At 40.9% G+C, this 27,104-nt stretch overlaps 1 protein-coding gene across 1 annotated transcript in view; it reads right to left on the bottom strand.

Moving 5' to 3' along the window:
• The window catches only part of Wnk3 (WNK lysine deficient protein kinase 3), a 124,889-nt gene extending 99,460 nt beyond the window's left edge, over positions 1-25,429 (bottom strand). Inside the window, exon 1 of the mRNA XM_052758196.1 lies at positions 25,171-25,429. The gene's annotated coding sequence lies outside the window, so the exon portion shown is untranslated. The remainder of the gene's footprint in view (positions 1-25,170) is intronic.
• Between the last annotated feature and the right edge of the window lie 1,675 nt (positions 25,430-27,104).

The raw sequence follows: 27,104 nt of genomic DNA, 5'->3' as shown, positions 1-27,104 counted from the left end.
GCCAGCCTGGGATACAGAACAAAAGACCCTGTCTATAAAAACATTTTCTAAAGGAAATCCTTGGTGCATGCCTTTTAATCTCAGATACCCAGAGGCTGAAACAAAAGGATAAAAACTGCAAAACCTGCCAGGACAACATAGCAAGACCCTTTGTAAAATAAAAAATTGTAAAGGGCTGGGGATGTAATTCTGAAACAGAGCAATGGCCTAGCATGTGTGAGGCTCTGAATTCAATTCTCAGTACTCAGCAAAACTCTCTGGAATCTTTTTAATACTCTAAAAATTAGATTTTTTAAATTGTATGAATTTTTGCCCAGTGTATGAATGTGTACCACATGCATGCCTGGTGCCAGTAGAGGTCAGAAGACGGCATCAGATCTCCTGGAACCAAAGTTATGGACAGTTGTGAGCCACTATGTAGATGCTTGGAACTAAACCCAGGTCCTCTGCAAGAGCAACAAGTACTCGGAACTGCTGAGCCATCTCTCCAGCCCCCCCAAACCCTGAAATCATGATTTTAAAAAAATGTATTTTATGTGTATGGTTGTTTTGTTTCCATATATATGTCTATATACAATATGCATGCCTTGTGCCCAAAGAAGCCAGAAGAAAGCATCAGATCCCCTGGAATTGGAGTTACAGATGATTATAAGTTGCCACACGGTGGAACCAGATCCTCTGAAAGAGCAGCCAGTGCTCTTAACTATTTAGCCATCTCTCTAAACCCCAAAACCCTGAAATCTTATTTAAGCTCTAATATATTTTTTAAAAGTCCAATTCCCTGATATCAAATAATAGTTAAACTAGAGACAAAGAGCGATAATATATAATTATATAAGCCTATACACACATACATTTAACAATCATGCCCCCAAATACATGAAATAAAACCTAACATACTGAGGAGAGGACCAGACAGTTCAATAACAAAATATCTGAACAATACTATCAAACAACCTGACCTAGCTGACATCTGTAAAACATTCTCTTCAACAAAGGCAAAATATAAATTATTTTCAAGCACAGAAGAGGCATCTCTAGAACACATCATATGCTATGCAGTAAAACAAGTATCAATAAAATATGTTTTCTTTTACAACAAAACAGTTCAATTAAGGGATGGAGCTCAGTTGGTAGAGTGCTTAGCTAGCATGAAGGAAGCCCTGAGTCTGAGCCCCAGTACCACATAAATTGGGCATAGTGATGTATGCCTATAATTTCAGGACTCATACAGTGGCAAGAAGATTGGCCGTTCAAGGTTATTTTCAGCTACATAGAGAGTTGAAGACCAGCCTGGGCTGTGTGAGAAGAGGGAAGAAGAAAGGAAAGAAGGCTGGCTAAGGAAAATAACTAAACTGAAAATTAACAACAGAATGACAATGGAGATCAATAGAAAATTAATGAAAGGGCCGGGTGGTGGTGGCGCACGCCTTTAATCCCAGCACTTGGGAGGCAGAGGCAGGCGGATCTCTGTGAGTTCGAGGCCAGCCTGGTCTACAGAGCGAGTTCCAGGAAAGGCTCCAAAGCTACACAGAGAAACCCTATCTCGAAAAACCAAAAAAAAAAAAAGAAAGAAAGAAAGAAAGAAAGAAAAAAGAAAATTAATGAAAGGCTAAACGTAAGCCTTAATGTTCTTTGTCAGGTGATTTCCAACAGAGAAACTAAGACTATTCAATAGCTAAGTGGCAATCTTTTCAGCTAAAGGTTCTGAACAACTCAAATCAATATGCAGAAGAGTAAACTTGGATCCTTAACCCCACATCATGCACAGAAATTAGCTCAAAATGGACCACAGACCTAAGAGTGAGAGATAAAACTGTAAAAGCTTTTAGAAGAAAACACCAGACTAAATCTTGGTTATCCTGGGCCTGGCAAACATAATGAATAAAAGAGAAAACTGACAGCAGAGCAGCCATCAGTTGAGAGTCAGCCAAAACTAAATAAAGACCAGTCTGAGGTACATAGTGGGAATGTGTCTGGAAACAGTAACCAAGGGGCTGGAGAGAGGGCTCAGCGGTTAAAAGCACTGGCTACTATTCCAGAGGACATAGGCTCAATGCCCAGCATCCACGTGGCAGCTCACTGGAGCTGAAACCCCAGTTCCTAGGAATCCAATTCCCTCTTTGGCCTCCTAGGGCAGCAGGCATGCATACAGTAGACATACATGCAGATAAAACACCCATACACCTCATTTTTAAGCAATTGAGCAAGTCTACAAGTTAGTAAGAGAGGAAGAGGAAGAAATTATCTCATAAAAATGTTAAACCTTTGCACTTCAAAGAATATGATTATGGCCGGGCGGTGGTGGCGCACGCCTTTAATCCCAGCACTCGGGAGGCAGAGGCAGGCGGATCTCTGTGAGTTCGAGGCTAGCCTGGTCTACAGCCCGAGATCCAGGAAAAGCGCAAAGCTACACAGAGAAACCCAGTCTCGAAAAACCAAAAAAAAAAAAAAAAAAAAAAAAGAATATGATTATGAAACTGGAAAGGACAACCCAAATGGTAGGAAAAAATATAAGATGCAGGCAGATCTCTGCGAGTTTGAGACTAACCTGGTCTACATAATGAGTTCTAGGCCAGCCAGAGCAACAAAGTGATACTCTGTTTTAACATAAAACAAGCAAACAAAGAATACATGAAGAACTCTTACAATTTAATAAGGAAAAGGCAAACCAATTTTAAAATGTGCGGCTTAGCATGTTCAAAACTCTCAGTTCAATCATCAGCACTCTATCCCCCGCAAAAATGGGTAAAAGGTTTGAATAAATATTTTCTAAAGAACATGAAGCAAAGTCTTTCTTATCTGTAGTTTTACTTTCCACAGTTTCAGTCATATTCAGTAAACTATAGTCCAAAAGTAACAGAAAACTCTGGGAATAAAGCCAGACATGGTGGCACACGCCTAAAGCCCAGTAACTGGGAAGCTAAGGCAAGAGGATTACAAGTTCAAGTCTAGCATGGGCTACATGATGATACCAAAAAAAAACACCCACAAATAAAAGGGGGGCATGGGTGAGATGGGTCAGTGGTAAAGGCTCTTGCCACCAAGCCTGACAATCTGAGTTATTAAACCCACATGGATCCCAGGACCCACACAGTGGCAGTAGAGAACTGATTCCCAAAAGTTGTCTTTTGGCCTCTATAGTGTGTGCTAGTGCGCATATATGTAAATAAATAAACAAGTAAATAATGTAGTAAAAGTTAAAAGAAAAAATTCCAGGAAGAAGCAAAAACACTACATTTATATAAATGTATTATAGCATTGTCTTACTTTTCTACTGCTGTGATACAAGTGCCACAATCAAGGCAACTTGCGCAGAAAGGGGTTTGTTTGGGCTTATGACTCCAGAGAGCTAAGAATCTATTATGGTGAGGCAGTGTAGCAGCAAACAGAGATCATGTCTCAAACAGAAAGTAGAGAAAAACTTGAAATGATGGAGTCTTTTGAACCCTTAAAACCCACCCCAGTGGCATACTTCCTCCAATAAACCCACAGCTCTTAATCCTCCCCAAACAGCCACCAACTAGGGATCGAGTATTCAAATGCCGAGATTTACGGAGGACAACTCATTCAAACCACATTCCACTCCCTGGCCTCCACAGTATTGTAGCAAAAAAAAATTCATTTAGTCTTATTTCAAAAATCCCTATAGTCTTTCTCAGTCTCAACACAGTTTAAAAGTCCAAAGTCTCTTCTTAGACTCAAAGCAATCTCTTAATTGTAACCCCTGTAAAATCAAAAAGCAAATTACATGCTTCCAACATACAATGGCACAGAATATACATTACCATTCCAAAAGGGAGGAAAGAGATAATATTGGACCAAAGCAAGACCAAAACCCAGCAGCACAAACTCCAAATCCTGTAGTTCTACGATGTCAAATGGCTTAGATGGCTCTACCCTTCCAGCTTTACTGACTGCAACACACTTCCCTCTCTTGGGCTACTCCTACTCCCTACATGTAGCTCTTCTTAGCAGATATCTCAAGATTCTGACATCTCCAAAAATCCTGGGATCTCCAATGCAATCCAGGTTTCATACTCACAGCTTCACACAATGGACTCCCCTGCCACACACCTGCTCTCAGTGGCTTTCTGAACCCTGCTCTACAAGAGCAGCAAGTACTCTTAACTGCTGAGCCATCTCTCCACCCCATGCACTACTTTTTTTTATTTAGCCTCAGGCACATTCTTAGGACACAGGCAGAAAGATCAAGAAGATTCCACAACCCCTTCACTCCTGTATACTTCATGAACCTAAGGCCAGAACCACACAGTCATTTAGGGTGAACTCTAGAGCCCTTGATTCACATTCGTAGCAGTTTTGATTTGTTGTTCCTTTTTAGGAGCAGAAAATTCCTTATGCCTTTTCTTCTTACAAGGTGAAAGCTTAGCTGGGTAGGGGCTTGCTCTGAGGGCACCATTGCCTTTGTCACAATGCAGATCAGGCCTTGCCTTAATCACCTTAGCTTTTTCAGCACAAGCTTTGGCTGTGGTGCTCATTTTCTCTTTAAACTGTACATTTTATATCTATTTCTGCCCCACTTGCTCTTTTTCACCATAGGCCTCCATAAGAGTGGTTACTAAAAGCCGGGTGGTGGTGGCGCACGCCTTTAATCCCAGCACTCGGGAGGCAGAGCCAGGCGGATCTCTGTGAGTTCGAGGCCAGCCTGGACTACCAAGTGAGTTCCAGGAAAGGCGCAAAGCTACACAGAGAAACCCTGTCTCGAAACCCCCCCCCCCCAAAAAAAAGAGTGATTACTAATAATCACACAACAGAGTCAATATTCATGTTATCTTCAAATCTCCTCCACCAAAGAAATTAGTCTACTGCTTTTTTGAGGATTTAGGGTTTTTTTTTTATTTTATGCATATGAGTGTGCCTGGCAACTGCAGAAGCCAGACGAGGGTTCTGGATCCCCTACAACTGGAGTTATAGACAGCTATAAGCTGCCATATGGGTGCTGGGAACTGAACCCAGCTCTCTGTAAGAGATACAAGAATGGTCTCTATCCCAATTGCTATTATTGTTTCCCTCTGAAACTTTTTGATCTGGGCCTCTGAAGTCTGAATAGCTCCCAGCACTACTGGCTTCCAAGGTCCTACGAATATTGAGCATTAAGCTCTGCTTATAGCATTCAACCAATTTTCTAGTCCAAAGTTCCAAAGTCTTCCACATTCCTCAAACAAACAAGAAACTACATGGTCAGATCTGACACAGCAATAGCCAACTCCCTGGCACCAACTTCTGTCTTAGTTTCCTTTCGATTGTTATGATAAAAGATCATGACCAAGGCAACTTAAAAAGAAAGCATTTATTTTGGGCTTACTGTTCCAGAGGCATAAGAGTCCATCATGGCAAGGCAGCATGACAACAAGTAGCAGGCATGTCGGCTGGAGCAGCAGCTGAGGGCTCACATCTCAAACAGGAAGCATAGAGAACAAACTCGAAATGGTGCGAATCTTCTGAACCCTCAAAGCCCACCCCCAGTGGCATACTTCCTCCAGCAAGGCCTCTTCATCCTCTCCAAATAGTCAGCAACTGCTCCAAATATTCAAATGTCTGAGACTTATGGAGATATCTCATTTGAATCACCACAAGCATAGTTTTATAGTAATAGTAGTAAGTCAGTAATCTCAGAACCTAGGAAGCTGAGAAAGAAGGACTGTGAAGTTATGGTGACTCTGGGCTACACAGACCCTTTCTCAAAACAAACAAATGAACAAACAAAAAAGTCTTAGTAGTATTTCATCCTTATAAAACTGTCATAGAATTCAAATCACAACTTGGGTTTTCAATAATTTGAGTATTTTTTTCTTACACAATAAAGGTTTAGTGAGTTTTGTGGAGTTAGTTCTTTACTTTTAATTTTACATAGATTCTGGGCATCAACCTCAGGCCACTAGGCTTGTATAACAAGCACCTTTCTCCATTGATCCATGTTGCCAGCTGCAGTCAGTTTTAAATATAATAATAAGGTAGAATTAAAGTATTTTGTTATAATTGTTCTATCTTTTACTGGCCTATCTTACCATTCAAACTTTATCCTATGTATGAGTACATAGGAAAACAATATTTTTTTATAGGATACAGTACTATGGTTTTAGCCATGTACTGAGGGACTTAGGTCCTGCACAGATAGGGCAGGGACTACTGTCCAATAAACACAAGAAACAATATTCAATATCATTACTCATCTGGGGAATGCAAATCAAACTACAATGAAATATTACCTCATACCCAAGAGGATGGCTACAATAAAAAGATACTGTAACTGGCATTAACAAGGATGTGGAAAAAACAGAGCTCTCATTCATTGCTGGTGGAAATGTAAAATGGTGCAGCTAAACATTGTGTGGTGGTTCTCCAAAAAGTTAAACAGAGTTACCACATGACACTAAAACTTGTCCACAAAACTGGGGAAGCCCTGGATTTGATCCCCAGTATATATAAAACCATACATGGTAGACCAACAAAATGGCTCAGTTTGACAAACCTGAGTTAAAGCCCTGGAATTTATACAGTGGAAGTAGGGAACCAATTCCTGCAAGTTATCTTCTGACCTCTACATGAGTGCTGTGGCACAAGTACACAGACACAAACATACAAAATAAATAAATGTTTATATTAAATAAAAAAGACTGGGCTAGAGAGATGGTGATTAAGAGTACTGGCTGCTTTTCCAGAGGACCTAGGTTCAATTACCAGCATTTACATAGTGACTTGAAACTGTAACTCTAGTTCCAGGTGATCCAATGCTCCCTTCTGGCCTCCACAGGCACCAGACACACAAGTATTGCATAGACATACTTTTACTAACACCCATACACATGAAATAATTTAAAAAATTGAAAATTTTAATTTGGGAAGCAAGAAGATCAGAGTTCAAGATCTGCCTCCACCACATAGCAAATTGAGATCCGTGTAGGTTACAGGGTAAAGGCACTTGCTACACAAGGAAACCTGAGTTCAATCCCTGGAAACCACATAAAGATAGAACTGACTCTAGACTCCACAAAGTTGTCCTCTGACCTCACATGTGCTGTGGCATGCATTTCCCCCCACATCACTCATACACACACACACACACACACACACACACACACACACACACACACACACACACGTATACAATAATAACAAAAAGTTGTACGCAAGGATTCATAGCAGCACTATTCACATAGGCACTTTTCACATAGCTGATTGATGGAATTCTAAAAACATTATAAATATCCAGTGGAATATTACTCAGCAATACAAAAGAATGTCATGCATGCTTACAAAAGTAAGACTTGACAATATTACACTAAGTGAAATCAGTCAGAGGAAAAGCCCACATACTTTATGATTTTGTTTATGTGAATTGTCTAGAAATGAAAATCTATAGGAACAGAAAAGAATTAGTGATTAACTGGGGTGAGAGCAATAAGACAAACGACCATGTATGATCTTTGGGGTAATGGTATACTTTAGTCAGACTTTGCCTTGCAGTGATAAAATACCTTATAATTTAAGGGAAAAAAGATTTATTCTGTCTCATAGTCAGAAGCTTCAGTCTGCCATGGCAGAAGGCCATGGTAGAGCATGACAGTTCACATCACAGTAGCTAAGAAGTTCTAAGAGCTGGTTGTGGTGGCACATGTCTTTAATTCCAGCACTTAGGAGGCTGAGGCAAGAGGATCTCTGTGAGTCTGACACCAAGCTGGTCTACAAAGTGAGTTTCAGAACGAAAAAAGTAGAGAGAATGGCTGTGCTGCACGACTTCTCCTTTTCCCCCTTTTATTCCATGTAGGCCTCAGCCTACGTGATAATACTGTCCCCTTAGTTAATCCTCTCTGGAAATGCCCTCAATGGGCTTCATTGCTCTTGGAGGTGCTTTTACAATCCAATCAAGTTGACAATCAAAATTAAGCATCACCTAGTAACTGAAACTAGATTGCAGAGCTAAAGGAATAGCTAGCTCAGAGGTAGAACATAGGTTTAGCACACTCCAGAGCCTGGGTTCAATGCTCAGTATCATGAAAAGCAGCTTTCGTTTGGTTGGCTTTTCAAGACAGAGTTTCATCTGTGTAACAGCCCTGGTTGTCCTGGAACTCACTTTGTAGACCAGGCTGGCCTGGAACTCATAGAGATTCACCTGCCTAGTGCTGAGATCAAAGGTGTGTGCCACCACACCCAGTGAAAAGCAATTTTAATGTTTGAATAAAAATAAGCCCAGTGTTGTAGAAATGGTTGTAATCCTAGCACTGAGAGACTAAGGCAGGCAGATCTCAAATCCAAGGCCAACCTGGAACACATAAAAAACATAGTCTCAAAAACCAAAAGTAGCACTCAGGAGGCAGAGCCAGGCGGATCTCTATGAGTTCAAGGCCAGCCTGGTCTACAGAGCGAGTTCTAGGAAAGGCGCAAAGCTACACAGAGAAACTCTAAATAAATAAATAAATAAATAAATAAATAAATAAATAAATAAATAAATAAATAAATAAATAAATAAATAAATAAATAAATAAATAAATAAATAAATAAAATAATCTGGCCCAGGATACAGGCCTGTATTGCAGTTAGTTGGTAGGATTCAAGGTCTACCTGGACTACAGGTATGAGGAAATAGTTCAGTGATAGGGTGTTTGTCTAATACATGTAAGGTTTTTGTTTCAACCCCCAGTACCACAAAAAATCCAACCACAATAAAACTGGATTCTAATGAAGGCTATAAAACCTTGTAAATTTACCAAGATAATTAACTATGACATTCACAATGGGAACTTTTTCCCCTTTGAGATGGAATCTCACTATCTCACTGTCTGTACTCAAGCCCTTTAGTAGGTAGGACTCTGGTTCCGCCAAGCTTGACTTTCCAATGGTGAATCTTTTTTGTAATTTTATCTTAAACTGAGTGTACTAGTGCACACCTGTGATCCCAGCACTTGGGAGACAGAGGCAGGAGACTCTTGAGTTTGAGGGAAGTCAGAGGTATACAATAAAACCTTGTCTCAAACAAATATATTTCAATCAAATATTATACCCTCCTTAAATGTCTTAACATAGCCAGCCAGACATGGTGGTTCACACCTTTGATCCCAGCACTCAGGAGGCAGTGGCAGGTGAATCTCTATGAGTTCAATGCCAGCCTGGTCTACAGAATGAGCTCCAGGACAGCCAGGGCTTCATAGTGAGACTCCCTTCTCAAAGAAGGGGAGGGAGAGAGGGAGAGAAGGAGAGAGGGAGGGAGGGAGGGAAGGCAGGCAGGCAGGCATCTTAACACATTTAGAGCTTAGTGTGGTGACACAAACCTGCAATCCCAACACTTGGGAGGTAGAAGCAGAGAGATCAGGCATTCAAGGCCAACCTGGGCTACATGTCTCAAAGCAAACAAACAAATCTTAATATATTTTGACTAAACTCAAAGCCATAATATCAAATATGTTTTAAAAAACTATACTGACCTCTCACTTCCAACTTTCTGGGGTTTCCCTTCTATGTCTGTCTACAATAAAGTATTCTTTTTTAAAAAAAAAATCTTGTTTCAGGAGTGGTTCTCAAACTATGGGTCATGACCCCTTTTGGGGTCAATAGACCCTTTCACAGGGGTTGCATATCAGATATCCTGCAAAGCAGGATTAAGGATTTACATTAAGATTTTTTTAATTAATTTTTTTTTTTTTGGTTTTTCGAGACAGGGTTTCTCTGTGTAGCTTTGCGCCTTTCCTGGATCTCGCGCTGTAGACCAGGCTGGCCTCGAACTCACAGAGATCCGCCTGCCTCTGCCTCCCGAGTGCTGGGATTAAAGGCGTGCGCCACCACCGCCCGGCTAATTAATTTATTTTTTTAAGATTTTATTTTTCATGCACTAGTGTCTTGCCTGCCTCTATGTCTGTATGAGGGTATCAAATCCCCTGGAACTGGAGTTAAAGACAGTTGTGAGGTGCCATGTGTGTGCTGGGAATTGAACCTGGGTCCTCTGAAAGAGCAGCCAGTGCTCTTAACCTCTGAGCCATCTCTCTAGCCCTACATTAAGATTCTTTTTCTTGCCGGGCGGTGGTGGCGCACGCCTTTAATCCCAGCACTCGGGAGGCAGAGCCAGGCGGATCTCTGTGAGTTCGAGGCCAGCCTGGGCTACCAAGTGAGTTCCAGGAAAAGGCGCAAAGCTACACAGAAAAACCCTGTCTCGAAAAACCAAAAAAAAAAAAAAAAAAAAAGATTCTTTTTCTTTTAAGATTTATTTATTTATTCATTTACTTTTTATTTATTTATTATGTACACAGTGTACCCCCTACATGTATATCTGTAGGCCAGAAGAGGGCACTAGATCTCATTACAGATGGTTGTGAACCACCATGTAGTTTCTGGGAATTGAATTCAGGACCTCTGGAAGAGTAGCCAGTGCTCTTAACTGCTGAACCATCTCTCCAGCCTTACATTAAGATTCTTTTTTTTTTAAAGATTTATTTATTTATTATGTATACAGCATGTATGACTGCAGGCCAGAAGAGGGCACCAGATCTCATTACAGATGGTTGTGAGCCACCACGTGGTTGCTGGGAATTGAACTCAGGACCACTAGAAGAACAGTCAGTGCTCTTAACCTCTGAGCCATCTCTCCTGCCCCTACATTAAGATTCTTAACAGTAGCAAAACTACAGTTAGGAAGTAGCAACAAAAATAATTTTATGGTTGGGGGGGTCACCACAACATGAGGAACTGGATTAAAGGGTCACAGCATTAGGAAGGTTGAGAACCACTGTTTTAGAGGGAAAAGACTCAACAATAACAAGATGCAATAACTAACAACTTAAGGACAAATAATGAATAAGAAAAACGAGTTCTAGGACAGAGGTATAGCTCTGTAGTGGTACATTTGTCTAACATACAAAAGACTCTAGGTTTGGTCCCCAATGGCACAAATAATAATAACAACAATAATAATAATATTTTTTAAACCAGGCAAAGGACTTCACTAAGCATTCTTTTTCTGATCTCTTCATCATGGATTCAATAGTAGCTCCTTTTCCTCCTTTTCAATTATTTTTCTCATGGATCCAATAGCTGCTACTGTTGCTCTCCCTCTTCCTCCTCACATCCCTGGGGACTGAACTTAGGGTCCTATGCATGCCAGGTAAGCATTTTTACAAAGGATCTAAATGCCTGTGCTTTCTTTTTATTTTCAAAACAGGATCTCAGTCAGTTGCCCAGGCTTGCTTCCAACCCACTGTATAGTAGAGACAGGCCCTGAACTTCCCAGGGAGCTGGGGTTATAGGCCTGTACAACTAGGCCTAGCTTCCAATACTTTCTTGACCATAAAAAACACAGGCATAGTTTGGAGTCAGAGAAACCTGCGATCAAATCTTGGTTTTGCCCTGCAGCAAATAATTTAACCTCACTCATTTTTTATTTCATTTGTGAATCTCACAGGACTAATATGAAAATATAAAGTACTTAGCACAATGCCTGGCACAATATAACAATCAATAGATAAAAGCTTTTATTTTCCACTTCTTAATATCCCCTAGGGCAGTACTGTATTAAAGTCCTATTCAAGACCATTGAAACGGCTCTGTGAGTAAGGGTGCCTACTGCCAAATTTGACAACCTGAGTTCAATCCCCAGGGCCTAGGGAAAGAAAGAACTGAGTCATGTAAGCTGTCCTCTGACTTCATGATAAATGCACACCTACCTCCATATATAAATAGATAAATAAATAAATGTAAGAATGTTAACAAAATAATGCACTATTCAATAATACTGACAAAAACATTAAATGGCTATTCAAAGGAACTCAATTCAGGAAGTCAAAAACATAATGTATTTTTTAAAGACTTTCCAGTAATAAACCATGTTGGCATTGCTGAAGAGATATGCTGCAGTGAACAAGTTATGTGTTCCATATTCAGCAACATAGAAATACAGTACAACAAAAAAAGTCAACAAAAAAAAACTGGGCTTCAAATCTGGAGTTTCCTCAGGCCTGGAATCAACTATTAAGTTTACAGCTATATAGTATAGCCTATATGTAATAATTTTTCTTTCATAAAATGGTAATATAGTAATCTAAGCCTAGGAATATATATAAAGGCAACTACAAAAAACACTTCTATAGAGACTCAAATTATAAGGGGAGATTCACAAATTTGTATCCCACCTCTATTCCCTCTACACATGGAAATCCAACCTGGATCCAGTACATTCTTGCAAACCAGTAATCCCAACTACTCAGGAGACTAAGACAGAGAGATTGAGCCCAGGACTTAAGAAATAAATGTAATAAGACTCTCACCTCAAAACAAGATAAAAAGTCGTTGCTATAAAAGTTAAAGAAATCCTAAAAAAAGGAATATTTAAACAGTAAAAATTGTCCATTAACAGTATTATGTGTCATACATACATTTTCATAACAATAAACACCAAGTACCAATGTACAACCACTAAGTCAACATCTAAGAATAAAAGAACAAAACTCAGTCCTTGTTCTCAAGGATTTTACATTTTATCCAAAGTTATAACATATTATGATTATTTGCTACACTTTCATATCTATTTTTTCATTTTCATTTCTATTTTTTTTTTGCTTTTATCTTGTGTGAACTACCTGTGTTTTAGGTGTTTTGTTTGTTTCTTTTCATTTTCTGAAAGTGTATTGTTATGTAGCCCTGGCTGGCCCAGTACTTGCTATGTAATCCTGTCTGATCTTAAACTCAAAGCAATCAATCCTCCTACCTAAGCCTCCTAAATGCTAGCTTTACAGGCCATGTGCCACAATGCCTGATACCATATTTCTTTTTTTTTATTTATTTAAATTTTTTCATTTTACATACCAATCACAGCTCCCCTTCCCATCCCTCCTCCCATTCCCTGCTCCCTCCCATTCTCCCCAACCCATCCCCCATCCAGTCCTCCAAAAGGGTAAGGCCTCCCATCGGGAGTCAACAAAGCCTGCTACATTCAGTTGAGGCAGGCCCAAGCCCCTCCCCGCTGTGGCCAGGCTGAGCAAGGCATCCCACCATAGGAAACCTCCAAAAAAACCAGTTCATGCACCAGGGATAGATCCTGATCCTACTGCCAGGGGCCCCTCTAACAGACCAAGCTACACAACTGTCTCCCATGTGCAGAGGTCCTGGTTCGGCCCCATGCAGGCTCCACAATTGTCAGTCTAGAGTTTGTGAGTTCCCATGAGCTTAGTTCAGTTGTCTCTGTATATTTCCCCATCATGATCTTGACCGCCCTTGTTCATATAATCCCTCCTCCCTCTCTTCAACTGGACTCCCAGAGCTCAGCCTGGTGCTTGGCCATGGATCTCTGCATCTGCTTCCATCAGTTAGTGGATGAAGGCTCTATGATGAGAGTTAGGGTATTCACCAATCTGATTATAGGAGAAGGCCAGTTCAGGCACCCTCTCCACTATTGCTAGGAGTCTTAGCTGGGGTTATCCTTGTGGATTCCTGGATTTCCCTAGCACCAGGTTTCCCCCTAACCCCATAATGGTTCCCTCTATCAAGATATCTCTTTCATTGTTCTCCCACTCCATCCCTCCCCGAGCCCAACCATCCCATTCCCTCATGTTCCCATCCCCCACCCCCACCCCCACCCCCTAGTTTACCCAGGAGATCTCATCTATTTTCCATTCCCAGGGCGATCCATGCGTCTTTCTTAAGCTCCTCATTGTTAGCTAGCTTCCCTGGCACTGTGGGTTGTAGTCTGGTTATCCTTTGCTTTTCATCTAGTCTGATATTTCTTCATTTATTTGTTTTGCAATGCTAGGGATAGAACCTAGGGCCTCAGGACACATGCTAGGCTGAGCTATTATACTCCAAGCACCTTCAACATTTCTTTATAAAATATGTTTATATTTGCACCCCAAAAAAGTATAGTATACAGTAAGTTTTTTTGTTGTTTGCAGTACTAGAACCTGGGTCTTCTACATGCTAGACAAGTATTCTACCCTGAGTTCTTTCTGCTTTTTATTTTGAGACAGGTTCTCATTAAGTTGCTCAGAATGGCCTTGAATTCAGTCTGAAGTCCACTGTCTACCTTGAATTTGCAACTCTATCTCAGCCTCCTGAATAGCTGGGATTATAGGACTGCACCATCTGGCCCAGCCTACACTAAATTTGAGGCATTTTGTTTGTATTTTGAGGCAAAACATTACTCAATCTGGCACAAAATTCTGGGTTCAAGCCATCCTTTTGTCCCAGTCTCCCAAGAGCTGTGACTACAGGTGAATAATACCATGCCCAACTCACTAAGCTTTTTTCTTCTTTCCTTGTTTTGGAATTTTGAGACAAATATGCCTATGTACACCAGGCTGTCTTTGAATTCTGAATGCTAGAATTGCTCTTTTTTTAAGTCATGACTTAGGATTTCTTTTTTTCTTTTCAGAACATAGAAGGCTCTTATTCTTCTTACTCTGTAGCATTAAATGTTTTGCTACTATAAATATTTCATTACACATGTATAGATACGTATATATATACACATTTGTAACAGGCATATGTATATGTATATATATTTTTTAACTTTCATTGAAATATACTAACATATCAAAGTGAATGGATGTAATCTTTATACAATGCTAAAAAATTGCTTCCCATGACCATCATACCAATTTAAACTTCCACATACAATATGTATCTTTTACCTTACACCCGTGACAAAAAAAAGTTCTATCAAACATTTTTATTTTTAACATTCTAATAGGATTTTAAAATCTCAGTATGTTTTCTTTTTATGCAGCACAGAGGATCAAATCCAGAGCCTTGCACATTAGCAAGTACTCAATCACCAAGCTACAGCTTCAGCCCTCAGTATGCTTTCAGTTAACATTTAACTTACAAGTGAGGTTAAGCCATCTTCCATATAAATAATGATTAACAAGTTAACAATAAGCCAGGACTAGGGATGTAGCTCAGCTGATGGAGTGCTTGCCTAGCATGAATAAAGTCCTAGGTTTGATCCCTAGCATCTCATAAACCAAGCATGGGACCCACAACTGTAATCTCAATACTCAGAAGGTAGAGGCAGGAGAATCAGGAGTTCAACTTCAGCCCTGGCTACAACAGTAAGTTCAAAGCCAGCCTAAGATATATGAGACTTTATCTCTAGTCGGGCGGTGGTGGCTCGCGCCTTTAATCCCAGCACTGGGGAGGCAGAAGCAGGCGGATTTCTGTGAGTTCGAGGCCAGCCTGGTCTCCAAAGCAAGTTCCAGGAAAGGCACAAAGCTACACAGAGAAATCCTGTCTCGAAAAAAAAAAAAAAAAAAACCAAAGAGAGAGAGACAGAAAGACAGACAGACAGACTTTATCTCTAAAAAGGAAGAAGAATTCAAAAATTCCTATTATCACTGCTACCAATGAAGGAAGTAAAGCAAGATGAACAAATATTAAAGGAGATGGAGCATAATCATGCACTCCCGTAATCCTGGCATGACAGAAACTAAGGCAAGAGAACTACTAGCTTGTGACCATCCTAGACTTCATACTGAACTGAAATTCTGGGTATGGTGATGCATACTTTTTAATACCAGCACTGCGGAGTGAGAGGCAGGAGGCTCAGGATCAAGGCCAGCCAGAGCTACATGAGACCTCTTCTCAAAACAGAAAGAAAAAAAAAAAAGCACTCAGGATGTCGAAGGCAAGAGGATTCGAAGTTCAAAATTATCCATGGTTATATAGCAAATCTGAGATCAGCCTAGGCTATGAGAGACCGTTTCAAAAGGCCAAAATATTCAAAAGTAAACAGAAATCAAGTAAACTGAACTAAAATGGCACAGCTAGAAAAAACAGCCAGGAGGTAGGAGAAAGGAACAGCTCCGTGACAGAGAACTTGTCTAGAATGTTCCAGGTCCTTAGTTCCGTCTCTTGCCCCACAAAAAACAAGCCAGAGGTCAACACCAGTATCTCACTCTCAACCCCACTTATAACTACTCCTAATAAGGGGCCCCTTATAATACATGTAGTCATATAACACTAAGTTGCACAGATATATACACTGAAAAAGCATATTACATTCTTTGGAAATAAAGTCTCTGCAAGAGATTGATTTGATAGATAGATAGATAGATAGATAGATAGATAGATAGATAGATAGATATTAGTATATATTAGTGAAGAAGTCAGGTGAAAGTCAGGTATGTTGACATTATTCCTACAATCTCAATACAATAGGAGGCTGAGGATTATAATTTCCAGGCTATCTGGGGCTAAATTAAACTCAAAAAAAAAAAAAACTCAGTGAAAATAAATGTAAGCCATAATTATCTATCATTTAACCAAAAATTGACACTGTATATATCTAAAAAAGCAATTATATCTGTTATATAGTTTATGGTTGTCCAGATCAGGAATCTTATCTATCCAAATAATTTGAGTCAAATTCTTTTATTCTTTTGATGATGTTGTTTGTTTTGGTTGTTTGTCTGTTTAGCTGGCTGGTTGGTTGATTGGTTGGTTTCAGACAAGATAAGCCCAGACTGGCCTAGAACTCTCTGTGTAACTCGTCTGCCCTTGGACACAAACTAGATCTTCCTGTCTCTGCTTCCATAGTGCTAGAATTACTGGTCTGCACCACCATGCCCAATTGTTTTTCTCTAATTTTAAAGGAATATTTCACCTTACACAATGTAGACCAGGCTGATTTTGACCTTACAATACTCCTGCCTCGGTTTCTTGAATGCTAGGATTTTAGAAATGTACCACTGTGCATGGCAAATAATCTTAGTTCAAAAAGGACACTGGAGAAATGGCTCAGTAAGTAAAATGCTTACTATACAAGTATCAGGACATGAGTTCAGATTCCCCAGCATCCATGTAAAATAGCTAGGCATGGTGGTTACTTGTAACCCCAGCACAGAGTCAGAGACAGGTAGATTCCATGTGCTTCCTGGTCAGCTAGTCTATTAATTTGGTGAGCTTCATGTTCAGCAAGAGACCCTGTCTCAGAAACTAAGGTGGAGAACTATAGCAGAAGACACCTGGTATTAACATCTAGTCTCCAGACACACTGGCATGAGTGAACACATTTACACACACATGAATATCCCACACAGAGATATATAAATAAATAAGTAGGCAAAAAGCATCCCTATAATTTTAACCTAAGGATTTTTTTTAGCTCATCATATGAAGTTTAATCATATAAAAGCTTCCCTGGGGCTGGTGTGATGGTTCAATGAGTAAAGGTGTTTGCTTTGCAAGCCTATATAATGATCTGAGTTCAACCCCTGAAATCCGTATCAAAGGGGAAGGAGGGAACCAACTCCATAAAGTTGTCTTCTGACTTAAACACAGACACACACACAGAGACACACACACACACACACACAAATAATAATAATAATAATAATAATAATAATAATAATAATAATAAATTTTTAAGAAATATAAAAGTCTTTCTGATAATACAGAGCTTTGGAACATCCCCACACAACCAAGTACAATGTACAATCTTCACAAATGTAAAGTTTAAAAACTTGTAGTCAATTCACATGTAGAAGGGAGGAGACAGGTATAAAATCTTACCACTAGTTGAGAAGCTACTGGTATTTGATAACTGCTGGGATAGGAAGTGTCAGCCTTTTTTACCGGTGTGACCCCTGGTAGGCTGACTCCAGGGCAGGCCACACATCCAACAGAAGTAGGGCAAAACAGAAAGACTCCATGGGGGAAAAAAAAGAAAACTCATTGGATGGGAAGAGAGGTGAGGGTGGATATGGGAGGATTGGAGGGGGGGAGGCCGGTAAATATGATCAAAATATATTTATGAAATTCTCAAAGAATTAATAAAATATCGTTTAAAGAAGTTCAGAGCTGGTGGCCTAGAGTGCATACTACTGCTCTTGCAGAGGAGCCAGGTTTGGTTTCCAGCACCCACATGACAGCTCACAATTCTAAGCTATCAAAGCCCCCTTCTGGCCTCCATAGGAACCAGGCATGCATGCAGTATACATGCAAGAAAAACGTTCATACACATTAACACTTATAAATCTTTTAAAAGAATTGTTCAAGGTCATCCTTGGTTACACAACTTTGAGGCCAGCCTGAGGTGGGTTTAAGAATGAGCAGCAAATGGCATAGGCAACAACAACAACAACAAAATAGATAACTGGACTTCATGATGCTTCAAGAAAGACTTCAGTGCCTCAAAACACACTATCAAGATAGCAGAAGGAGTGGTGCATACCTATGATTCTAGCATTTAGGAGGCTGAGCCAGGGGGAATCAAAGGTTCAAAGCCCTGCCTGGGCTACACAGCAAGACTCTCAAAATAAATAAATGAATGGATGGATGGATGGATGAATGAATAAATAAATACCAAAATCCTTCAATCAAAGTACAAATTCAGGGCTGTAATGTAACTCAGTGGTAGACTAGCTGTCTAGCACATAAGAGACCTTACACCATAAAAAAAAAGACAACTCAGACAGAATGGGAGAAATTATTTGCAAAGAATATCACCTAGCAGAGTCTAGTATCTAGAATACAGTTTTTAAGAACCTTTATAACTCAGCCGGGCGGTGGTGAGGCACATCTTTAATTTCAGCACTCGGGAGGCTGAGGCAAGGGAATCTCTGTGAGTCTGAGGCCAGCCTGGTCTAGAAAGTGAGTTCCAGGACAGCTAGTGTGGTTTCACAGAGAAACCCTGTCTCAAAAAACAAAACAAAACAAAAACAAAAAACCTCTTATAATTCAATAAAAAAAAGTCAAATTTTCAAATGAAGATCTTTTAAGATATAGAAATGTTACCTTTGTTGCAGGTGGCTGAATGAAAGCTCTGGAATAGATTACATTGATTGATTTCTATTTTTTTTCTTTTTGAGACAGGGTCACACTATATCATTGGCTGACTTGGAACTCTCTATGTAGACCAGGCTGGTCATGAACTCACAGAGATCCTGCCTCTGCCTTCTCATTGTCTGTCTCAATGGCTTTGCTGGGATTAAAGGCATGTACCACCACACCCCATAAGACTAATAATGTTTTACCACCATAAAACTAAAATAAATTTCTACAAATCATCAAAAAACCCTCCTATAATTCATAAAAAAGAACCAAACTTAAAAATGAACAAAGGGGGTTAGAGATTCAGCTCAGTGGTAGAGCGCTTGCCTGGCAAGCACAAGGACCTGGGTTCAGTCCTCAGCTCCGGGAAAAAAAAGAACAAAGGTCTTAAATAGCTCAAAACACTTCTTCAAAGAAGAAATATAAATAGACAAAGCACAAGAAGAGATGCCCCACATCATTAGTCATTAGGGAAATGCAAATCAAAACCACAATGATACCACTTCACACTCACCATGAGGCCATTAAAAAAAGAACAACAAGTTTTGGAAGGAGATACAGAAATTGGAATCCATATATATAATTGGGTATGATAATGTATAATGGTGACACCTCTGTAGAAAACAGTTTGTACGTGATCCAATAATTTCTTTTCTATTTACATACCAAAATAAGTTAAAATGGGCGTTCAAGCAGAATCTTACATGTGAATATCTACAGCAGCACTACCCATAAAAGTTTAAAGGTGGGTAGAAATATTCATGAACTCATGAAAGGATTTTTAAAAATCTGATATACTCTACAGTAGAATATTACTCAACCACAGAAGGCAATGAGACATGTATACTGGGTGAATCTCAAAAACGTGCTAAGAGAAAGAAGTTGGGCATCAGAGCTGGGGATATGGCTAGTGAGGACCTGAATTTGGATCCCCAGAACCCAGGTAAAGCCAGATGCTGTAGCATGTGTCTGTAATTTCAATATTCCTACAGCAACTAGGGAAGTGGAGGCAGGAGAATGCCCAGATGAAATACCCTGCCTCAAACAAGATCAAAAGCAAAGACTGAAACCTTAGGTTGTGCTCTGATTTCCCTATGTGTGACATACACACCCACATTCACACAAAAACACATGGGGGGGGGGGGCTCATGCAAAGACTTAAAAGAAAAAAGTCCGACATAAGAGGTTTGGGGTTAGTATTATGATTAGAGACTGAGCAAACCCATTGAGACAGGCAAATAAGGGTTACTAGGTGTTAGAGGGAGGAAAATGGAGAGTGAGTACTTACTGAGTAAGTACAGAGTTTCCTTTCAAGGTGATGAAAACATTTTGGAATTAGATACTAGCCCCAAGTACAGTAAAGTTACTTAATGTCAAAGACATATACTTTAAAAATGATTTAAAGCCAGGCTTAGTGACTCAGACCTATAATCCCAGCAACCTGGGAGACTAAGGTAGGAGGATCACAAATTCAAGGTCTGCCTAGGCTACAAAGTGAGTTCAAGGACAGCCTGGGCAACTTACTGAGACCCTCTCTCAAAAAGTAAAGAGGGCTGAGGATTTGTTGGCCAGGGCAGAGTGCTTTCTGGACATGTACAGGGCTGATTGTTCAATCCCAAGTACCACAAAAAAATAAAATCAATTTATTAAAAGGTACATTTCTTACTGAGTTTTATCACAATTTAAAAGTACCGATGCTAAAAGACGGCAAAGATCTATTTCATTTCTCCTAAGACTTTTTAAAGGAGCCTGAGTGGGTATGTGGTTCCCTGCTAGAGTGTTTAAGTAGCAGGCAGGAGACCCTGGGTGCAATTCCAAGCACAGTTTCTTTTAAAAGGTAAGGGAGAAGGGCAATGAGAAGGGAAAGGTTTATATGGAAGGAAGGGAAGGAAGGGAAAAAAGAAAAAAGTGTCAGAAGAAATATATATTCCTGAAAGAAAGGGTATGAAAGGCTCATTTCTACAATAAGTCACTCTCAACAACTTCAACATTCTCCAAACCAAACATCTCATGATATTTATAGAACAACTATAAATACAATACTTATATATGAAGCCCAAAAATAAAAATTAAATTAAAAATGGCATCAATACTAATTTCTAAATAAATACCTTTATCTATGTCCTTTACAGTCATCTAAATTAGTCATTGCCTAACAATATCACAAATTTTATGATATCTCAAATAAAAATGGGCAAGACACACTCCTGTGAAAGAATCTTGGCTTTTAGCCATGAGACCTAAGTATATCCACAAGTAGAGCTGAATACTTAATACTAAAATAAGAGACAGAAAGGGTTTTTTTTTCCTTGCACACAGTTCATCCTCATACAAAAACATGTACACAAAAATTTAAACTCTCTTCTAATTACTTTTTGTTTGGTTGGCTTTTTTGAGACAAGGTCTCTCTGTGTACCCCTGGCTGTCTTGGAACTCACTATGTGGACCAGGCTGGCCTTGAACTCACGAAGATCCATCTACCTCTGCCTCCTGAGTACTGGGATTAAAGGTATGTGTCCCATCTTCACTAGTTTTAATTCTGTTACCTAACTAGAAATGTGTTACTACTATATAACATTTTCTTATTTTCTGTATTTCTATCTATTATGTTTCTTTGCAGTCTTTGGCCTTATTAATTACTGACTAAGCAATGGACAATTTAGTGAAAACAGAAACTCTTCAGCTTTACAGAGAAAAACTTAAGGCAATACTACAAACATCTAATGCCTGAAACACTAAGAAATAATTATGGCAATGAATGTAGAGTTGTGATGGGAGCATTAACATTGCTCCAAAGTCAGAAGTGCAGGGTCCACTACTTACTAAATCAAGCATTTTGTTTTCTTTGTTGGTTTTGAAGTGTGGTCTCACTAAATAACTCCTAGATATAGACCAGGCTGGACTAGAACTCACAAACATCTGCCTGCCTCTGTCTCCCAAGTGCTGGGATTAAAGGTACTGTACCAGACTTATCTTTGACCTTTATACTCTCTTTCAAATATGAGGAAGATACAGAAAGATAATGTGAAAGTACGTGTAAAGTATGTAGACAATCTAAAGAGGGGCACAGTGGAGAAGGCGGCAAAGGGAAGAAAGGAGGAGCAGAACAGGCTTTAGGGAAATAAATCTAGTACTTCTCTTCAGCCTCAATCTCAGCATATGATTGCAGCCTTATCTCATCCCACTCCTCAAATACACTTCTATACTTATATACCCTTCCACTCCAGGAATATCTAGTTAAAAACTAGGAGACCACCTTTCCTGGAAGAGTTGCACATTTCTAAGCTCCCACTGTATCTTTATACTTGTACTCTATTTAATGTGTGTTTGATATATACTAGTATATATGCATATATACTACCCAATATAGTTATATACATATACAAAGACTTCATCTCAATCTCAAACTAAACACAATATTAATCTTTGCATTAAAACTATAAGTAGTCGCCGGGCGGTGGTGGCGCACGCCTTTAATCCCAGCACTCGGGAGGCAGAGCCAGGCGGATCTCTGTGAGTTCGAGGCCAGCCTGGGCTACCAAATGAGTTCCAGGACAGGCGCAAAGCTACACAGAGAAACCCTGTCTCGAAAAACCAAAAAAAAAAAAAAAAAAAAAAAAACTATAAGTAGTCAAAGAAAGGATTATATTCTTTCCAATTTCAAAACAGAATGCAAGAAATGTTCTCAAATTTACAACATTTCTAAGAACTCAATGTATCTCAGCAAAACTTGTAAAAATAATCATCAAAAGTTAAAAATCCATAATCATTAATTTTGACCCAGAATAGAATGAACATATTACAAGATCTTACCAGAAGCTAAGTAACATATTCAGAGAACAAAATGTCCAAGTATTCTATTGTAATTTAAAGTTACACCAGCTGCAGATGCAGCTCAGAGGTAGAGGGATTACCTAGCATACTCAAGGCCCTGGGTTGGAGCCTCATCGGACAAAGAAACAAAAACACTGAAAGCAAGTGTCAATTTTCAAATAAAACAAATTCAAGAACAACCAAAAACATCAGTTATCACTATTAAACACTCAAAATCGAATTTTGTACAATCTGACTAAAATTTAACACAAGGTATCTTTCCCTCAGGCTGATCAGTTTAAATAAATTTTAAATTTAAAAAATCCAAAGAGTTACAGACTGTCTAAAAACACCTCCAGTTCTGTATCATACACTAAGATCTCTTGAAAAGTTCTCTTTATATTAAAACTTAGGAGGCAGAAGCAAGCAGATTTCTCTGAGTTCCAGGCCACCCTGGTTATCTTGCAAGTTCCAGGTCAGCCATGCCTTCATAGTGTGACCCTGTCTCAAAAAACAACAAAACAAAACACTATTCATGAAAAACGGTTAACAACGCCTCCAAATATTGGCTGCAATCACTACTACACAGATTTTTCACAACTCAAGACTACTGATTGATTCATATGACTGTCTCAGCAGTAACCCTTAAGGAATCACACCTGAAGGCTGAGGCAAGAGGATAGAAGGGAATTCAAGACCAACCTTGGCTACATAGTGAATTTCAGGCCAGCCTTCGCTACAGGACGAGACCTGGTCTGAGAGAGAGCAGGAGATGGGGAGGGAGAGAGAAGGAAGAGAGAGAGGGGGAGGGAGGAAGAGGAGCAAGAGACACAAAACTCGCACCTCTTGAAGGCTTAGTCTTGTTTTAACAGTGTATCGACCAGCAAGATAGAGACATACATACACCCTGGGGGTTTCCACCCACATCCCACAATATAAATGTTTCACAGCGCTTAACTAAACAAAACCTCTTTCAATACAGGGAAATCACCTCATGACTTTTATCCTTACCCTATCATACCCTCTCCTCCCCATTCCCAGCAAGTCAGTCACAGAACACAAACCACACCTCTCAATTCCCTTGCACCTAACACAATTTACACAATCAGCCTGCTATATCCCTCACCCATATTTCAGTCCTATCAACCCTTCTACATCAAATGAACCTCTAAATTAAGCCTACTCTTTCCCCCACTCCATTTCCATCAATATAACACACCCAAACCGTGTTGAACATCCCACACCCAAAGCGATTCTTTTAGTAGCACCAATCTCACTTAAATGATCTCTCAGTCCCTTTGTCAACCATCTCCTGTAGCCTCACCTTCCCCGTCTCTTCGTCTTCCATCAACTGCCAAAGTTGCCACCCTCCCCAACAGAAACAAAAAAGAAAAAGAAGAAAAAAAACGCACCTTAACCTCAAATCTGTCCTTCTCCACTTTCCTCACCTCTTAATTTTCCTCTCCGCACTCGGTCAGTTAGACTCAAGCTCTTCCAACCCCAAGACCTGAGTCCGGCCTCGTCCGGTACCTTCGGGTTGACCGCACGCACCTTGCCTGGGTCAGGCAGCTCCCCCTCAGCACACACACACACTGGGGCGCTTACTCTGAACAGACTGTTGGCCGCCGCTGCCTCCTTCCATTCATCCTGGGCCCATTCATCTCTCAGCCCGATCCCGGACACGCCCCCCGGCCTCCTCCCTCTCTCGGGGTCCTGGGCTGGCCGGGACCCTCACCTCACTAGAGACTCTGACGGACGGAGACCCACTCTCCTCACTTCTCCCTCGCTGCCTCTCAAGCCTCCTCCAGCCCCCCGCCCGGCTACCCCGTAGACTAGACACACACACATATACCTCCTCCTCTAACGCCTCCTCCGATGCTTCTTACTCCCCTCCTCAGTGGCTCGAGCTCGTCTCCGAGTCCTGTGCGCGTGCGCGCGTCTCCCCGCGAGCCCACCGAGCCAGCAACCGCGGTTGGGGAAAGAGCGGGCGGGGTTAGGGGAGCAGGGTGCGAGCCCAAGCTCGCGCTCGCCCCGCAGCTGACCGGGCGCAGGCGTACTGAAGCCGGAGAATTCTGATGGACTGGAGAGGGGCGGGGAAGGGAAGGCCAGGGAAGGGAGGGGAAGGGAGGGCAGAGAGGGGGAGGGGCGGAGAAAGCCAGCGGAGCAGCCCCAACTCGGAACGGCCCCTATCACAGCGAGGTGCCCAGAGACGGGCCAACTGGCGCTTGCGCACACCTTCCCCCGCACTCAGCGCAGCAAGGTGGATGCGCGCGTCGAGGAGAGAAGCGTCTCCCCATAGCAAAGAGAAAAATCTCAGCGAGGAGCCACGCGAGACACCTCAAGTGTGTCCTGAAGCGCTCGGCCCCAATGCCGCTTTCCCCTTTCCCCTCAGAAATTTAAACAAAAAAACAAAAAAACAAAAACAAAAAACCCCCCAAAAAACAACTAACTGAAAAGAGATCCAATCACACACCACTTCTAGCACCGGCAGACCGCTTTCAACTCTTTGTTAACCTTAAAATGAACCAGCTCTATGGATACTTTGTACCCACCAGTATCTTTTTTCACCCGCCACCCCTTACTCACTTTTTCCAGTTCCCGGTTTATCTCGCGAGACCGATACCTGCCGGCTTCGGGATTAGAAGTCGAAGCACAGATTTACAAATACCTGTCTCCTGGTTATGTTGCGAGGGCAACGGCCACGGCATATACCACCGCCGCCCCCCCGCCCCCAGGACCTTAGTGCGCGCGGGGGAGGGGGGGCAACAACCAAAGCAGGGATGGGAAAGGGAGCTAACCGATTTTTGACGGCGTGGAACCGCTAGGCCTAGGCACGTGGCCTGTCCCTCACAGGCGGGTGCGGTGTACCCTGGGAATTGTAGTTTTTTGTTCCCACCTCATGTCCCACTCCCATCCTCAGCCATACATAAGGCCTCAGACAGGGAGGGGGATTGCCGACGCCATTTTGTGGGGAACAATGGCCAATGGCCCTGGTGATGACGGGAGGGGGAGGGAGCAATGGTTTAAGGGTTCAGTTAGCCTCCTCTGGCCCCTCGGTATCATAGCAACCCCTTCAGAAGTCTGGCCCCGCCTGCTTGCTACTCTGCCGGGCTTGGACTGCTAGCCAAGGAAAAAGATACTTTTTCCCAGATGCTGACTCTTATCACCCATTATCCACCTCCCTGAAAAACTCTCAGTTCCTCGAATTAGTGAGTGCTGTCTTCATCAAGCTTTCATTGCATGTTAGCCTCAGCTCAGTGGCTTTAAGAAGTGCTCCATATGCTGTATGAGGCACAGTGAGGAATTGTTTCTATAATACATAACAATCCTGCCTTGATGAAGGAAGAAACTGAGGCTCAAGGAGGAGAAAACAGACATGACTTGCTGAAGGGTAGCAAACAAACACCAAGCAGCAGTTTCAAAGATTACCAAGTTACTTCAAGTCTTAATCTGTCCTTACTCCCATGAGACAGTAACTAGAAAGCGTGACCACTTTTTTGCTTCTCTGTGTTGACTAGTCCTACTACTGCCACACAGTACCTTCAAAAATCAGGCTCGCTTGTGGCCCTGCCTCTCTGCCTTCTCTGAGCTTGATGATACAATCAGCACAGAACAATGCTTAGGAATGCTAGCCCTTCAACCTGCTATGATGCAAACTCTTCCAAGTAGTTTGTCTTTGACTACCTGTTCAGTAATTATTAAGCATTGTGACACACAAACACATACAGCTTTAGAAATCTGAAAAATCAGATGAGTCTGTTCCCATCCAAGTACAGATCCTTCTCAATGTAGAAATAGTTTAAAAATTTTTTAAATATTTTTATTCAATGCTTTTTTGCAAGTAATTTTGAAGAATTCTTATGTGTATGAGTGTTTTACTTGCATGTATGTGTGTGCACCACATATGTGCCTGGTGCCCAAAGAGGTCAGAAAAGGGTATTGAGTTACCTGAAACAGGAATTACAAACAGTTATAAGCTACTGTGTGGGTACTGGGAACCAAACCCAGGTCCTATGCAAGAGCAGCAAGTGCTCTTAACTGTTGAGCCTTATCTCCAGCCCCTTGTAGACCTACTATTGATATATATGCTGTCCAGAGTTAAGCACAAATGCCATTATAAGCAGAAATGAGAGTAAGCAATCATAGCTAATCACTTATGTATGTTAGAAAACATTCCCGTTCTGTCCACTGGTTTCCACTGTCAAGTGGCAATTGTGATATTCCCATTCATCTATCATAAAAGTTGAATGATTATTAACCACTTCTAATTTGACTTTATATTATCCCATAAAATCATCTAATAACCCAGTTATTTTTGGAAGCACTACTGCCAAGAAACCACAACAATTTTCACTGGAATTATTTTTGGTGGATTTTTTTTCAGGGAGGATGTTTGAAACAAGGTCTTATGTACTCAGGCTGGCCTTGAGCTCACTATGTAGCCAAGAATGACCTTAAATTCCTGATCCCATTACTGCGACTATAAGATGTGACACAATACCCACGTGGAATCAGTTTTA

Source organism: Peromyscus californicus, unplaced genomic scaffold (assembly GCF_007827085.1).
Source record: "Peromyscus californicus insignis strain IS unplaced genomic scaffold, ASM782708v3 Scaffold_10__1_contigs__length_136768540, whole genome shotgun sequence".
In the NCBI taxonomy this organism is placed as follows: domain Eukaryota; kingdom Metazoa; phylum Chordata; class Mammalia; order Rodentia; family Cricetidae; genus Peromyscus; species Peromyscus californicus.
The sequence above is the reverse complement of the archived record's forward strand: the minus strand, read 5'-3'. Positions and strand labels throughout refer to the sequence as shown.